This window comes from Podarcis melisellensis (assembly GCF_964234715.1).
Source record: "Podarcis melisellensis genome assembly, chromosome: W".
Taxonomy (NCBI): Eukaryota; Metazoa; Chordata; class Lepidosauria; order Squamata; family Lacertidae; genus Podarcis; species Podarcis melisellensis.
Window position 1 is genome coordinate 26922569 of NC_138535.1, and position 16474 is coordinate 26939042.

Below are 16474 nucleotides of genomic sequence, written 5' to 3' on the forward strand. Positions count from 1 at the left end.
CTTGCGCGTCACGCTCTGCTCCACATCACTCGAAAACATATGGTCCATGGCGCTAAAATTTTTTCTCAAATCCTTTAAGGCAGCATTCTCCGATGCCATTAAGGGTCTGATCCATTCTCTGGCACCGCCTTCCAGATGCCCTATCACAAAAGCGACTCTCCCCCCATCGTCTACAAAGTCATCATACTGCAGGTCCAGCGCGTACTGCACCTCTGTCTTAAATGCATCATAATCTCTGGGATTGCCCCCAAACTTCTGCACTAGTCCCGGTACCTTCCTTGCGATGGGGGGTGGGCTTCCCCTGGGCATCCTGAGTCCGCCTTTCATCGAGCCGCGCCGCTAGTAGAGCCAGTTGCTGTTCCAAATCTCTTTTTCTCTCCTCCAGAGTTGGTCCTCCCCTGGCCCCCTCTCCGGCGCCTGCTCCTCCTGTTTGACTCATGATGCTGCCTCTTCTGCTCTGCGCACAAACAACTTAGAAGACTGACGGATTGCTGTAATGGGAATTGGGGTTGCTTGTGCGTAAGCCACAAACTGCTCCAAGCTGGTTGTATAGCTAAACCTTTCCCTGGTTTGACAGCCCTTACAACGCGGCTGTCTCAGTCACTGGCAGAATCCGTCAGTGGGCGTTTCCTGATTTTCTTCCAACATCAAAATTCCTTGACCTCAAGTCTCTGCCTAGCTTCTCTGCGCGGAAGCTTTCTGCGCAGCGTAGGCGTGCCAAGCGGAGGTCCTGTGCTCTCCCCGCTGATCTCACTGGAAGAGTCTCGGAGCCTTCCCTCCGAAGTACTCTCAGCCTCCCTTTTCTTCCTGGTGTCACCTTGATTTCCTTCCCCAGCGGAAGCTCTCCCTCTCTCCTTGCTAGTTCCCTCTGCGGCATCATTGGGGAGCCTTACCTCTCCTCTTGGCTCCGATGGCAGTTCCCTGACACTTATATATAGCATTTCTTATTATATGATTTGAAAAACTCCTATGCGTCTTTATTTTCCCATAATTAAGATAGCCATGCCACCCAAAACGGGTGTCATGACCTTCTAGATCTAAAATATCCCAATTTTTTAATAAATACCAATCTTTCAACCAGAGAAGACATGAGGCTTCGTAATATAGCTTCAAATCCGGTAACCCGTAGCCACCTCTTTCTACAGTATCTATTAATATCTTATGCTTTACTCTTGGTCTTTTACCCTTCCACAAAAATTTAGAAATTTCTTTTTGCCACTTGTTGATACTGCTGGTCTTTCCTGTAATTGGAATCGTTTGGAATAGAAAGAGTAGCTTCGGTAAAACTATCATTTTAATTACCGAAATACGGCCCAGGAATGATAAATTTAACCTTGTCCATGTCTCCAACTGTCTTTTGATATCTTTCCAACAATTGGTATAATTATCTTCATATAAGTTAATATTCTTTGGTCTTATCCATAATCCTAAATACTTGATTTGGGGGTAGATTTTAATGCGTATTATTTGTTCTAATTCTGCTTTTTCATCTGGCAACATATTTTTAACTAATAGTTTTGTCTTGTTTAAATTCATTTTGAACCCCGCAACTTTACCGTAGCCATATATTATTTCCAACGCCTTTCTTAAACTCTGTTTTGGTTGCTCCGTAGTTATAATTAAATCGTCAGCAAATGCCCTCATTTTGTAACTTCTATTTCCTAGCATAATCCCTTTTATTTCTTTTTCTTCCCTAATTTGTTTACATAAAACTTCCAATGTTAATATGAAAATTAAGGGGGATAGTGGTCAAACGGAGACGGAATGCCACAGGCGAGACCTGGTCCACGATAGGAAACGGGCCGGTGAAACGGGCGTCCAGCTTCCGCGAAGGTCGAGAGGGGTGGAGGTGGCGAGTGGAGAGCCATACCAGGACACTGACGTGGAGTTCCGGCCCCACCTGGCGGTGGCGGTCAGCCTGGGCCTTGTACGCCTCCTTGGCCTGGCGCAGTTGCTCCATCAATAGCTGTTGCTGGGACTGGAGCTCCTGAAGGCACTCCGTCACAGCAGGGACCGCGGATGCCGGCAGCACATCCGGAAACAGCTGTGGATGATAACCGTAACTGGCCTGGAATGGGGTCTGCTGGGTGGACGCATTCACCGCGTTGTTGTAGGCGAACTCCGCCAATGCTAGGTGGTCGACCCAGTCATCCTGCTGGTAGCTGCAGTAACACTGGAGGTACTGCTCCAGCACCGCGTTCGCCCGTTCCGTCTGGCCATCGGTCTGTGGGTGGTAGGCTGATGAGAGACAGACCTCTGTCCCGAGGGTCTGGTGCAAAGCTCGCCAGAACCGGGATGTGAACTAAACGCCCCGGTCGGACACCACACGCACAGGTAGGCCATGCAGGCGGAAGACATGCTGAAGGTACAGCTGAGCGGTTTCCTGAGCTGAGGGTACGGATGGGCAGGGGGCACAGTGCACCATCTTAGTGAAATAGTTGGAAAAAACTAGAAGGCAGGTACAGCCACGAGACGGGGGTAAGTCCACTACAAAGTCCAGAGAAACCGTGTGCCAAGGACGTGGTGGAACTGGCAACGGCTGAAGAAGGCCGGGGGGTCGCCCGGTAGGGCCCTTGGCCCGCCGGCAGACATCACAACCAGCGATGTAGCGAGCCACGTCAGCCTTCAGGCGGGGCCACCAAAACTCACGGCTTACCAGATGGGTGGTCTGATACCGCCCAAAGTGTCCTGTTGCTGGGGCATCATGGGTCATCCGGAGAACCTCAGCCCGCAGTGGCCCTGGCGGGATGTACAGGCGACCGTGGTGCAGCAGAAGGCCCTGATGCAAGACCAGCCCTGGATACTGAGGGCATGACCCTTTGGACAGTTCCCGGAGTCGTTCCTGGGCCCAAGCGTCGACCCGCTGCTGTTCCAGCAGCCGAGCCTGCAGTGGCTCAGCCTCCTGGGTGGCCAGGAATGCAGCCGGTGGTAGGATTGTGGTGGGTACTGCTTGCTGTACCGTGTCTGCGTTGTCTTCAGGTTTCCGGGACAGGGCATCCGCCTTCTGGTTTTGGGAGCTAGGGATGTAGCGGATCCGGAACTGGCAACGGGAAAAGAACGCCCACCAGATCTGCCTTTGGTTCAGCTTGCGGGTGGTCTGGAGGTACTCCAGGTTCCGGTGGTCGGTTCTCACCTCCACCGGGTGTCGTGCCCCCTCAAGATGGTGGCACCAGACCTCAAAGGCCACCTTGATGGCCAGTAGTTCCCGCTCCCACACGGTATAGTTACGCTCCGCTGGAAGGAGCTGGCGGGAATAGAAGGCGCAGGGTAAGAGTGGCGCATCAGGTCCGTACTGCTGAGACAAGACGGCACCGAGAGCTGTACTGGAGGCGTCGGTCTCTACCACAAAGGGTTGAGAGGGATCAGGATGTTGCAAGATCGGCGCTCTCTGGAAACAGGCCTTCAACCCCTGAAACGCCTCCTCTGCCTCCTTGTCCCAGGAAAACGGCATCTTGGGGCGCAGTAGCCAGGTCAACGGGGTGGTGCGATGAGCATAATCTGCAATGAAGGTCCGGTAATAGTTGGCGAACCCCAGGAATCGCTGTAGGTCCTTGCGGTTCCGAGGTGCTGCCCAATCCTGAACCGCTGCCACCTTCCCAGGATCCATCTGCACCCCATCTGGAGAGAGTCGGTGACCAAGGAAGTCCACTGACCGCTGATGGAACTCGCACTTGCTGAGCTTCGCATACAGGCGGTGCTCCCGCAAGCGCTGCAGCACGGTCCGGACTTGACCCTCATGGCGAGCCGGGTCACGGGAGAAAACCAGAATGTCATCCAAGGACACCACCACGTACTTGTCTAGCAAGTCCTGGAACATGTGGTTGTGTACCGTTGGAACACAGTGGGCGCGTTGCACAATCCAAAGGGCATGACCAGGTATTCGAACTGCCTGTACCGGGTCCCGAATGCTGTCTTCCACTCATCCCCGGCTCGGATCCGAATTAAATTGTAGGCCCCCCGGAGATCTAGCTTGGTGAACACCTGCGCCCCTTGCACCCGCTCCAGCAACTCCGAAATAAGGGGCAAGGGGTACCGGTCTGGGATGGTAATTTTGTTCAGGGCCCGGTAATCATGGCAAAGGCGAAGCTCCCCACATTTCTTCTTAACGAAGAGCACTGGTGCAGCGGTGGGCGAGGTAGAAGGCCTAATGAAACCACGCTCCAGGTTCTTGCGCAGGAAGTCCTGCAAAGCTTCGCGCTCTGGCTCTGTTAGAGAGTATAAGCGACTCACCGGCAGGGGCGCTCCGGGCTGGAGGTCTATGCCGCAGTCAAAAGACCGATGCGGCGGCAGCTGGTCTGCCCCCCGTTCCTCGAACACGTTGTGATAGTCCCGGTACTCGGCGGGGAGCGTTGATGCAGCCTCCTCAGTGGGCGCAGCTGCTAGCATCTCGGACTGAGCATGGGAACATGGGTCTGGGAAGTGCACAGTCCGTTTGACCCAGTCAATCTGAACATTGTGAGCCTCCAGCCAGTCCATCCCGAGCACCAGGGGGAACCGGGGCATGGAGGCAATGTCCAAAGTTCGCATCTCCCGGTGCTGCTGGAGACACAGGACCAAGGGCTGGGTCTCCTGAGTAATGGCACCTGAACGCAGGAGCCGTCCATCAATTGCCTCCACCTGTACCGGTTCTGGCTTGTTCTGAAGTGGCACCTGATGTTACGATAATGAAGCAATGCTGCTGCAAAGTCCTAGCTTGAAGAGTAAACGTGATGGGACTGTCTGTGGGAAGCACCGGAATTACCTCAGAGTGTAATATGAGCTGTACAGGAAGTACAGGAAGTGTTTTGTCTCAACACTGCTGGAGTATGGAGAGAGCAGTCATGTTTTTTGTAACACTGCAAAGACAGAAATAAAAGCATGTAAATACGTTTCTGTCTATCTCTTTCCCCTGCCAGGGGAAGAGGGGGTGTGTTCTTCTCACATTTGAGAAGAATCGCCGATCAAGACCTTGGCTGCGCTTGCTGGGGAATGCAGCCAGGGAGGTCAACAGGGAATCAAGCCGGGTGCCTGGGACTGCTGCCAGCTTCTCCTGAGAAGGGCTTGAATTTCCCGACAGCTGGTGATGGGCAGCAAAAGCAGCGTCCATATAGGAGCGGGTTGCCCTCGAATCCAACAGAGCATGGGTAAGAATCCAGGGCCCACCTGGAGGGTATGACATACCGGGACCATAATGTTGGGATACTGCCAGGGAGATAAAGTCCATCTGAGCCCCCAAGCCGGCTGCCGGACGATCCATCGACCTCCCGTAGGTATCGGCAATTAGCGACACGAAGCCTAAGAAATAGCTTGCCACATTCTTGGGCTGGTGCACACTCTGTCAGCAGAATTCACACAGCAAAAGTTGCACTCAGGAGGGTATCATTTAGAATGTTTATTCAGCGTTGGTCAGAACAAAGAAAAGCATGACCGCCTGCTAGCGTGTTCTGGCGCAGAGAGAGAAAAAACGAAAGCAATAGCAAACATAAACATCCTGTAAAAGGAAATGCGCAGACTCTGTGACTCACAAGCCTGCTCTCTCTTAAGGTGGAACGGAAATATCCTAACACATAAGGTGTTGCAATTTCATTGGTGCGGGCCCATTCTGCGCTGTTTGGGACCCCAGGTAGCCAGGGCCATCAGCTACTGGGGTTGGCGGTTTCCCTGTGGCTGGCGTTTCTCAGGACAGGACCGGGCGTAGTGTCCGCTTCCGCCACAGTAGACACATAGATTCCCCTCCCGACGCCGCGTCTTCTCCGCGGGGGAGAGGCGTGGCCGCACTGCCCCAAGCTGCATAGGCTCCTCCGATGACTTGGCTGTGGCCGTGGAGCTGCTGGTAGAAACTGGCGCCGAGAACTGGAAGTGCCGGTGGCCCCGGGCCTGACGACGGTCCTCCAGCCGATCTTCTATCTGTAGACTCCGTTGAATGAGGGTGTCTAGCGTGGTGGGGCGTTCCATTGTGGCCAGCTGGTCCAGTATCTCGTCTGAAAGCCCCTCGAGATACTGGTCCCGAAGAGCAGAGTCATTCCAGGTCAAGTCCTGTGCCAGCAGCCGGAATTCCGTGGTGTATGCAGCCACAGTGGACTTGCCCTGTTTCAACCGCCTGATTGCCCGGTTGGCTTGACTCCCCTTCTGGGGGTTGCCGAATGCGGCCTCCAAATGATTGCAAAACCCCATATAGTCTGTCAGCAAGGGGGAGTCTTGTCTGAGCAGTGGCAACGCCCACTTGGCCGCCTGGTCCTTTAACAAACTAATCAAAAAGTGCACCTTGGTGCGGTCGTCAGGGAAGTTCCGGGCTCGCCCCTGAATATACAACTTGGCCTGGGCAAGGAACATGGGAAAGCTGGCCGGGGCCCCATCAAATTTCTCTGGCAAAGCCACTGGGTACTTGCCAGGAGCCGGGGCGTCGGCCCCAGGAGCCGGTAGGGCGTCCAACCGCTGCTGAAGTGCCGTAACCGCATTGCTGAGCTGCTGCACGGTGTGAGTCAAGGCCTGGTTCTTCTGGGCCAATGCCACCAGCGCAGCTGCCTGGTCGGCCATGGCTTCTGGCTCGTCCCGAACACACCCCAACGAAGGGGGAGTGCGGGTGTGGTGGGAGCAAACTGCTGGTCCCGGGGGGAAGGTTACCGTTGGCGTAGTCAAAGTCCGGTCCTGGGTCACTAGCCTGGAAACAGTTCACAAGGAGCGGGGCGAGGTCTGAAGCAGGAAGCCGGGCGGGGACAGGAACACTGGAGGGTCAGGTCTGGGTCCGGGCAGGAGCAGGTACTCAACGACGTTGCTCCCACAACCTGGGACCGGGCTGACTGGCCTTTATCTTCTCTGAGGCCAGGGGCGGCCCCGGCCCCCAGGAGACCCGCCTCTCTTGGCCTTAAGGCGAGCACACCTCCTGGGAGAAACCAGTTCCCTCCGCCTCTCTGCCCTAAGCCTCTGCAGTTCAGGAGAGGCTGGGGAGTTACTGGACCCAGGGGGAGACTCTCCTTCCTCTGGCAGGGCCGGGAGAGGCGCACCTGTAGGCACTGTGTCCTTAATCACCTCTGGAGCTAGAGTGGAATCACCTGGTGCCTGCTCCTGAGGATCCGGCACAGGTGCAGGCTCTTCAGATCCAAGGCCCTGCCCCAGTTCAGCCGGCCCTGGAGGCGGGGACTCCTGTGCAGGCTGGGATTCCTCCGGTTGAGCCTCTAAATCGGATTCCCAGGCCATCACAGCTATAAATGTGCCTCCCAGGCAAAAAGCCAGCTTGGTCATTGTGTATCATCATCTGGAAGACTTTTTTTGATCTTTCGGCTAAAATATTTGCATATAATTTATAATCGTTATTTAGAAGTGCGATAGGCCTATTGTTGTTAATAAGTAGATTGTCCGTTCCCTGTTTTGGAATTAATGCAATAAGGCTGTCTTTCCAAGAATCCGGCATGGTTCCGTCTTCTAAGATACTTCTTAATGGGTCAGACAGTAAGTCCTCATTTTTTTATAATATATTGCCGGTAGGCCGTCTGGCCCTGGTGGCATTCCTATCTTTGCTTCCTTAATTGCTCTTTGAATTTCGTACGATGTGATAGGGTCATTCATCAGTTCTTTTTGTTCTTTAGTACGTTTCGGAAGACAGTTCTGTTCTAAATGTTCTTTAATTTCTTCTATTGTTTCATTTCCTTCCTTATAGATTTCTCTAAAGAATTCGAGAAATCATTTCTCTATTTCTCTAGGGTTGTTTATTATTTTGCCTTCGCACTTAACTCTATTTATAAGCCTTTCTGCCTCTCTCTTCTTTAATTGCCATGTTAATAACCAGGCTCAGGTTCTGTTTCAGGCTGTGTCTCTGTTTCAGGCTCCGGCGCTGTATCAACCACTGTTGCAGACTCGGTTAACCGAGATCAACCCAGGTTCGGTGCACCTTGGTTTGATGCCAAATGTAAGCAAGCTAGACTCTCTCTCTGTTGTATCTACAACAGATATAAATCTTCTGGAGCTGAAACTCTCCCCCCAGAGTACTTGCAGGCCAAAATTGCTTACAAACAGGCACAGAAGTCAGCCAAGCACGAGTGGCAGCTAAGACGTTGGCAAGCGCTGATTGCTGCCTCTAAGCCTCGCAGCTCTCGCGGTTTTTGGAATTTAATCAACAAAAGATCGAGGAAATACCCATTGACGGTTATCCCAGCCCCGACATGGGAACAATTTCTAAGAAAATATTTCTCCCAGACAGATATCTTTAACACTCAATCTGATACTCTTTCAAGTCACTTGCCCATATGGCCAGATACTGACCCGGAGGAAATAGTAGATTTAATTGCTAAACTGAAAACTGATAAAGCCCCAGGGCCCGATCTGATCCCGGCGGAAGCTATTAAACAACACCCAACATGGTGGGCTAAAATTCTTGCAAAAATCTTTGATGCAATCAATGCCACGGGCCAGATACCTAGATCGTGGAAGGAGTCCATCATAATTCCTATATATAAAAAAGGACCACCAGAGGACCCAGGAAACTATCGTAACATCAGTTTATTATCAATCATCGGGAAAATCTATACTCGCTTCCTGCTAACCAGACTAACCCAATGGGCCGAAGATTCCAATCTGATAGGTCATGAACAGGTCGGGTTTAGACCAAATCGCGCTTCTATTGACCCTGCTATAATTCTATATCATTTGGCGCGGAAGTATTCTTCCCCTACTCATGGTCTTCTATGTGCCGCTTTTATAGACCTGAAGGGTCTATAAAAGGTGAGGAGCAGGCACCCGCTAGGGTGAGGTTAACACCTGAGGGCGATCTCACAAACCCTGTACCAATAAATAAGGGGGTACGACAAGGGTGCATCCTTGCCCCCTATCTTTTTAACCTCTATATTAGTGACATGAGAACGCCCCTAGCTGAGGCCCAAACCTCCATTCATGCACCCAGGCTTGCAGACTATCGCTGCCCCTTATTATTGTACGCTGACGATGCGGTGATCCTCTCTTATTCTCGAATCGGTTTGAGGAGGGCCCTTAAGATTTTTGCGTTATACTGCCAAACAAATTTACTTACTATTAACCATTCCAAATCTAAAGTCCTAATTTTTTCCAGGAGTCGTAAACTGTATAGATGGGAACTCGAGGGGAAGCCAATTGAACAAGTTTACAAATTTCAATATCTAGGAATTTACTTCCAGTATAATATGGGATGGAAAGCGCATATCACATATTTACAAAATAAGGTTAAAGCCCTTATCTATGCTCTATTACGCTTCTTCTTTACGGAGGGGGCTATGCATGTTCCATCTGCCTTAAAAGTTTATAGTGCGAAAGTGGTTGCAACTATGGCCTATGCGGTCCCTTTATAAACCCTTTGTAAACCTCTTGCCTCTGGTGACATTGCAAAATCTTTTTCTAAGACGTCTTTTGAAACTACCCTCCTGTGTAAGCAACTCTGCCATTCGCCTAGAACTTAAGATCCCCTCCCTAGAGATTCTGATGTGGAGACATGACTTTAATTATTGGCTGTCCCTTTGGCATAAATTGCCAAACTACCATCTTATTCAGTGCCTTTGGAGAGATGAATTCACCAGCCCATGGGCAACAAAAATCCATTCCAAACTGTTGTCTTATGGAATCTCTCCTTCCGATATACTTAATTTAGATCTAATTACTGCTAAAAAGGTCATCAAACAAAGATTGGAGGAGGTAGATTTGCAACAAAATCTTACTACAGGTGGAGGTACATGTTCCCCGATAAATCAGGGCATTACATCTATGTCCCAGATACCTCGATATCTGTGTACTTTATCGGCTGCGTCGCATAGACTCGCATTTGTTAGAGCCAGATTTAATGTGTTCCCCTCAAATGTGCTGAGCAATAGATTTTCTAACGGTAAAACCTCTGTTTTATGCGCATGTGACAACAAATCAATAGAATCCCTCTATCACATCTTGTTTAATTGCCCCTTATACATTGTTCCCCGATCAAGGATCCTGAGTTCAATCATTCTGGAAATTGCTGCTAAACCACCTGAATTACATCTAGCCTATCTACTCCAGGACATTGACTCTTATAGAACATTACAGGTTGCTAGATTCCTGATTTCAGTTCTTTCATATAAAAGACTTCATGGAATGCTGCATGACTATTAAAAATCCAGTAAACTCTATGCACCATCTTTATCTTCAAGGCCATAACACGGTACATCTAGAGATTGTAAGTAATGTGCGTTGAAATATTTTAGTTGATATTTTAGATTGTAAAATGCTATTTTATCTATTGATTTGTTTTACCTTGTGGGCTTATAGCCGAATAAAGTATTATCTATCTGAACATATCTTGTATAACCATCCCATTTTCCTGCAAATTTTTGCTTTGAGATTCCTCTGAGTTTGCTAGTCAATTGAGCCGTCTCCACCAATTCCTGTACGGTAATCTTTTCTTGATCATCTGGAAGGAGTGAGGTACCACCTATGAGCCACTTTCATCATGTTCTCTCTTATATTATAGCTGGCTGTAAATTTCAAATGTACATTCCATCAGTTTTCCCCATCTTTTAGCATAATTGGACGGCCCACATCTTGGGCCCACTTTATCATTGAAGCCTTAACCTCCTCATCCATTACTTCGTAGTCTAAAAGAAGTCTATAGATTTTTGCGGTTATTTTATATATTATATATGTTATATTATATAAATTATATATTATTATATAGATTATATAGATTATATATCTGGAAGACTTTTTTTATCTTTCGGCTAAAATATTTGCATATAATTTATAATCGTTATTTAGAAGTGCGATAGGCCTATAGTTGTTAATAAGTAGATTGTCCGTTCCCTGTTTTGGAATTAATGCAATAAGGCTGTCTTTCCAAGAATCCGGCATGGTTCCATCTTTTAAGATACTTCTTAATGGGTTAGACAGTAAGTCCTCAATTTTTTAATAATATATTACCGGTAGGCCGTCTGGCCCTGGTGGCTTTCCTATCTTTCCTATCTTTCCTATCTTTGCTTCCTTAATTGCTCTTTGAATTTCGTACGATGTAATAGGGGCAGTGGCGTAGCGTGGGTTGTCAGCACCCGGGGCAAGGCAAGTAATTTGCGCCCCCTAACCCGTGGATTTGCGCCCCCTAACCCTAACCCCCAGATGTTGTGCCCGGTGCGGCCGGCCCCCCCTGCACCCCCACGCTACGCCACTGAATAGGGGCATTCAACAGTTATTTTTGTTCTTTAGTAAGTTTCGGAAGACAGTTCTGTTCTAAATGTTCTTTAACTTCTTCTGTTGTTTCATTTCTTTTTTTATATATAAATTTTTTTATTGGTTTTTCATTTTAAAACAAGCAAGACAAACAAACACATACAAACATGTATATTTTCATATCCTCCTTTTCATAAGCCTTCTTTCATGAACTTCCCCATACCTCCCCCTCTCTGCATCCTTATTTTACAATTTTTCAGCAACCCCTTGGTCCCATTATATTAATAACTTATTTTTTGAGTTTCATCATAATTTATCAGACAGTTTCAGCTGCAATTCTGCATCTTCCTTCCCCTTGACATTTTAGCACTCAACAATTTTACAACTGTTCTTAAGATAAACTTTAAATTTCTTCCAATCTTCCTCCACCGTCTCTTTCTCTTGGTCCCGGATTCTGCCGGTCATTTCTGCCAATCCCATAAAGTCGATCACTTTCATCTGCCATTCTTCCAGTGTGGGTAATTCTTGCGTCTTCCAATACTTTGCTAGAAGTATCCTTGCTGCTGTGGTAGCGTACATAAAAAAAATCCTATCCTTTCTTGACACCAATTGGTCAACCATGCCCAAGAGAAATGCCTCTGGTTTCTTATGAAAAGTACATTTAAGTATCTTCTTGATTTCATTATAGATCATTTCCCAGAAGGCTTTAATCTTTGGGCAGGTCCACCAAAGGTGGAAGAAAGTACCTTCAATTTCATTACATTTCCAGCATTTATTATTGGGCAAATGATAGATCTTTGCAAGCTTGACTGGAGTCATGTACCACCTATAAATCATTTTCATAATATTTTCTCTTAAGGCATTACATGCCGTAAATTTAATACCGGTGGTCCATAACCGTTCCCAGTCCGCAAACATAATGTCATGACCGATGTCCTGTGCCCATTTAATCATAGCTGATTTGACTGTTTCATCTATTGTATTCCACTTCAGCAACAGATTATACATTCTTGATAAATTCTTAGTATTGGGTTCTAACAGTTCTGTTTCTAATTTAGATTTCTCCACCTGGAAGCCAATTTTCCTGTCTTGTTTAAAGGTCTCCATTATTTGATAATAATGGAGCCAATCTCTTACCTTAGACTTTATTTCTTCAAATCTCTTTAGTTTGAATTTACCACTTTCTTGTTCTAAAATTTCAAAATATTTTGGCCAATTAGATTCCATATTAAGTTTCTTCACTTCTTTAGCCTCCATTGGTGATAACCACCTAGGAGTTTTATTTTCCAACAAATCCTTATATCGAATCCAGACATTATATAATGCTTTCCTAACCACATGATTTTTAAAACCTTTATGAGCTTTAACCTTGTCATACCATATGTAAGCATGCCAACCAAACCTATTGTCAAACCCTTCCAGATCCAAAATATCAGTATTCTCAAGAAGTAGCCAATCCTTCAACCAGCAGAAAGCTGCTGCTTCATAATAAAGTCTTAAGTCCGGCAGGGCAAACCCCCCTCTATCTTTTGCATCAGTTAATATCTTAAATTTTATTCTGGGCTTTTTGCCCTGCCAGACAAATCTAGATATATCTTTCTGCCACTTCTTGAAACAATCTAGTTTATCCACAATCTGTAATGTCTGAAACAAAAATAGCATTCTTGGCAAAACATTCATTTTGATCACCGCAATTCGGCCTAACAAGGAAAGCTTCAATTTCGACCATATTTCTAGATCTTTCTTTACCTCCGTCCAACATTTGTCATAATTGTCCTTAAATAAATTCACATTTTTAGATGTCATGTCAATCCCCAAATATTTCACTTTCTTGGCCACCATCAGCCCAGTTTCACTTTGAAACTTCTCCCTTTCGCCATTTGTTAAATTTTTTCCCAAGACCTTAGTTTTTTGTTTATTCAGTTTAAATCCTGCAACCTGGCCAAAGAATTGAATTAGTTCCAAAACTCTTTTAGTGCTAGTGTCTGGCTCTTGTAAAGTCAATACCAGGTCATCTGCAAATGCCTTTAATTTGTACTGTCTGGCTCCGACCCGAATTCCTTTTACCAACTGGTCCCCCCTGATCATATTTAATAAAACCTCCAGGACTGATATAAAGAGTAATGGGGATATTGGGCACCCCTGCCGTGTCCCTTTTTCTATCGGAAGTTCATCAGTCACCACATTATTTACAATTAACTTTGCCTTTTGCTCCAAATATATTGCACCTATACCATTTTCAAACCTTTGGCCTACCCCCCATCCCATGGAGATTCTTCTTCATAAAGTTCCAAGAAATATTATCAAAGGCTTTCTCCGCGTCCACAAATATTAAAACTGCCTTCGTATTGATATTTACTGTCAACATTTCCATAATATCAATTATATTCCTTACATTGTTCGACAAGTATCTTCCCGGGAGAAAGCCTGCCTGGTCTTTATGAATCTCCTCCACCAGCACCTTCTTAAGTCTTTTTGCTAAAATGTCAGCAAATATTTTGTAATCCACATTAAGTAATGATATAGGGCGGTAGTTCTTAATCTGATTTTTTTCAGTTTCAGACTTTGGTATAAGTGTAATAAAAGCTTCTTTCCACGATTCAGGAGCCTTTTCCCCCTCTAATATTTCATTACAAACCTCCTTCAACGGCTGTATTATCCATTCTTTCAAAGCTTTGTAGTATCTGGAGGTTAATCCATCTGGTCCTGGAGATTTACCTAGTTGCATATTCTGAATGGCACCCTCTATTTCTTTATCTGTTATTTTCTCATTTAAAACCAACATACTTTGTTGAGAAATTTTTTGTAGTCCATATTTCTTAAGAAAGTCTTCTATATCTCGTTCATTCTCCGGCCCTTGTGCATATAATCTTCTGAAATAACTCTGAAAACAGTTGCTAATCTCATTTGGTTTGATGATGTTCTTTCCATCCACCTCCAAATTTGTGACTGTATTCAGTTTTTGTCTCTTCTTCAATTGCCATGCGAGTAGTTTCCCACATTTATCTGCTGATTCAAATGTCCTTTGTCTCATTTGCTTAACTTTCCATTCTATCTCTTGATTCATCTGTTCCATATACTGCATCTGGTAAAATTTAATTTCTCTCAGAATCTCATGAGACTTTGGTTTAGACCTCAATCTCTTTTCTCCCTCTTTTATTTTTTCCAGAATCTTATCTTTCTTCTCATTTTGCTTTTTCCTCTTTAAAGTGTTCTGTTGTATTAAAAAACCTCGCATCACGGCTTTACTTGCATCCCAGATCACTCTTTTTTCAACATCCGTCCTCAAATTTATCTCGAAATAATCCTTCAAAGTTTTTTGGGCCTTTTTGTAGATCTCATCGTCTCTAAATAGGGTGTCATTCATTCTCCATCTGAAGGAGCCAGCTGTTGTTAGTTTCATTTCCATCTTCACCGCGTTATGGTCGGAGCATGTCTTTGGGCAGATTTCTACTTTTTTTATTCTTGGAGCCATGCCACTCGTAATCCAAATTTGATCAATTCTTGTCCATGTCATTTGTGCCTCGGAAAAGAACGTTCCCTCTCTCTCAAGAGGGTTTCTAGTTCTCCAAATATCTATCAAGTCCAAATTCTCTGTCATTTCAAAAAAAAGTCTTGGGTAATCTCCCATCCTTAGAGACCACCTGTCTTTGTGCTTTGTCCATGTTAGTGGGAACCACACCATTCATGTCTCCTAATAAAATTACCTTATAATCCAGATAGTCCATTAATGTCTCATGCAGTTTCTTAAAGAATTCTGCCTTCCCTTCACTAGGTGCATAAATGCCAACTGTCAAAAAATTTTCTCCCTGGATTTGTATTTCAATTGCCAAAAATCTTCCTTGTTCATCTTTAAAGATCAATTTAGGGGCCAATTTCTCCTTTACATAGATCACCACTCCTCTTTTCTTAACTTTATCCAACGAAATGAATTCCTGTCCTAACCTTTTGTTTATAAGCAATTTTCTATGTGTCCTTGTTATGTGGGTCTCTTGTAAACAAATCCAATCCAATTGTTCTCTTTTCAGAATATGGAAAACTTCGCGCCTTTTTCTGGGAAGGTTCAGTCCATTACAGTTCCAAGTCAAAAATTGCAGAGACATCATTAATTAGTTACCTCCAGCCGCTCCCTGCGGCTGTTCTTCTTCCGTTGGTGATTTAAGTCCAAATGTCAGGTTTCCAAGATCTGTCTCAGAGGTCAATTCTACCACTCCTTTCTGTAGGTCCTCTTCGTTTCTGTCCAGAAATTGTTCTTTATCTTGTACTGTTCTTATCTTGACTTTCTTTCCTTTGTAACTAAAGGACAAACCCTGTGGAAACTCCCACCTGAAAGGAATGTTATTCTGTTTCAGCAGGTAAACCAGGTTCTTATAATGAGATCTAGCCTCCAGAATATATTTCGGGATGTCCTTGTAAATTTGCACAAAAACCTTCTCAATCTCAAGGGTTCTTTGATAGTGTAGATCTAATATTTTATCTCTTTCCTCCTTTGATCTCAAAGTTATCAGGCAATCCCTCGGAATCTTTCTATTCTGCCTTCTCCCCAATCTGAAGGCTGCCGTTATCTTAAAATCTTCCTCCTCTGTGTTTACCTGCCAGAATTCTGAAAGTTCTTTGGTGAGAAAGTCCACTAAGTTGTCCCCCTAACTTTCTGGGACCAATCTAAGTCTTAAATTCCTCTCTTTCCTCTGCATCTCCCATAAAGACAAAGCGGCCTCATGTTCGTCCAACCTCTTACAAACTGGTGCTAATTTTTCCTGTGTATTGTCTGCAGTGGATTTCGCTTCTTCCGCTATTTTTCGGGTTGTTGCATTTTCCTCAATTAATTTATTTATAGTTGCTGTGTTGGATGTTATACTTTTGGTGTTCAAGTCCAATTTTGTAGTAAGTTCTGTCAGCTGTTTGGTATTTTCCGTACTCTGCTTTGTCAGATTTTCTAAAGATTCATTTATCTTAAGCAAAGCTTGTGTCACTGAATCCATCAATATATCTGTCCCTCTTTCCTGTCCTGCTGCGCCTGTTGACAATGTACCTGATGTAGAGCCCCTTTTCTTTTGTGCGGCTTTAGCTTTAGACCTTGTTGCTATCTCCTCTGCTGGGCCGCTCATGTCCCAAGGTCGTTCCCACAGGAGCAGCTTTGAATGGAAAAATCCAGTGACTTGTTTTATTTTATTTTTTTTACAGTCTATGTTGCAACTATTGTCCTTAGGTCCTCTAGAGGGAGCAATTCAATGTATCCACAAGGCAGAGAAAAGACAAAGAAGCCAAAAGTCCCCAAAGAGGAAAATTTTTAACCAGAGTCTTCTAGTTGCAACAAGCTATCAAATTGATCTTTCAGCAAAAT

General features: G+C 45.8%; 1 pseudogene across 1 annotated transcript in view; it reads right to left on the minus strand.

Moving 5' to 3' along the window:
• The window catches only part of LOC309361233 (inositol polyphosphate 5-phosphatase OCRL-like), a 31778-nt pseudogene extending 27908 nt beyond the window's left edge, over window positions 1–3870 (minus strand). The window contains exon 1 of the transcript in view: window positions 3841–3870. The product of the transcript in view is annotated as an inositol polyphosphate 5-phosphatase OCRL-like (transcript). The remainder of the gene's footprint in view (window positions 1–3840) is intronic.
• Window positions 3871–16474: the final 12604 nt, after the last annotated feature.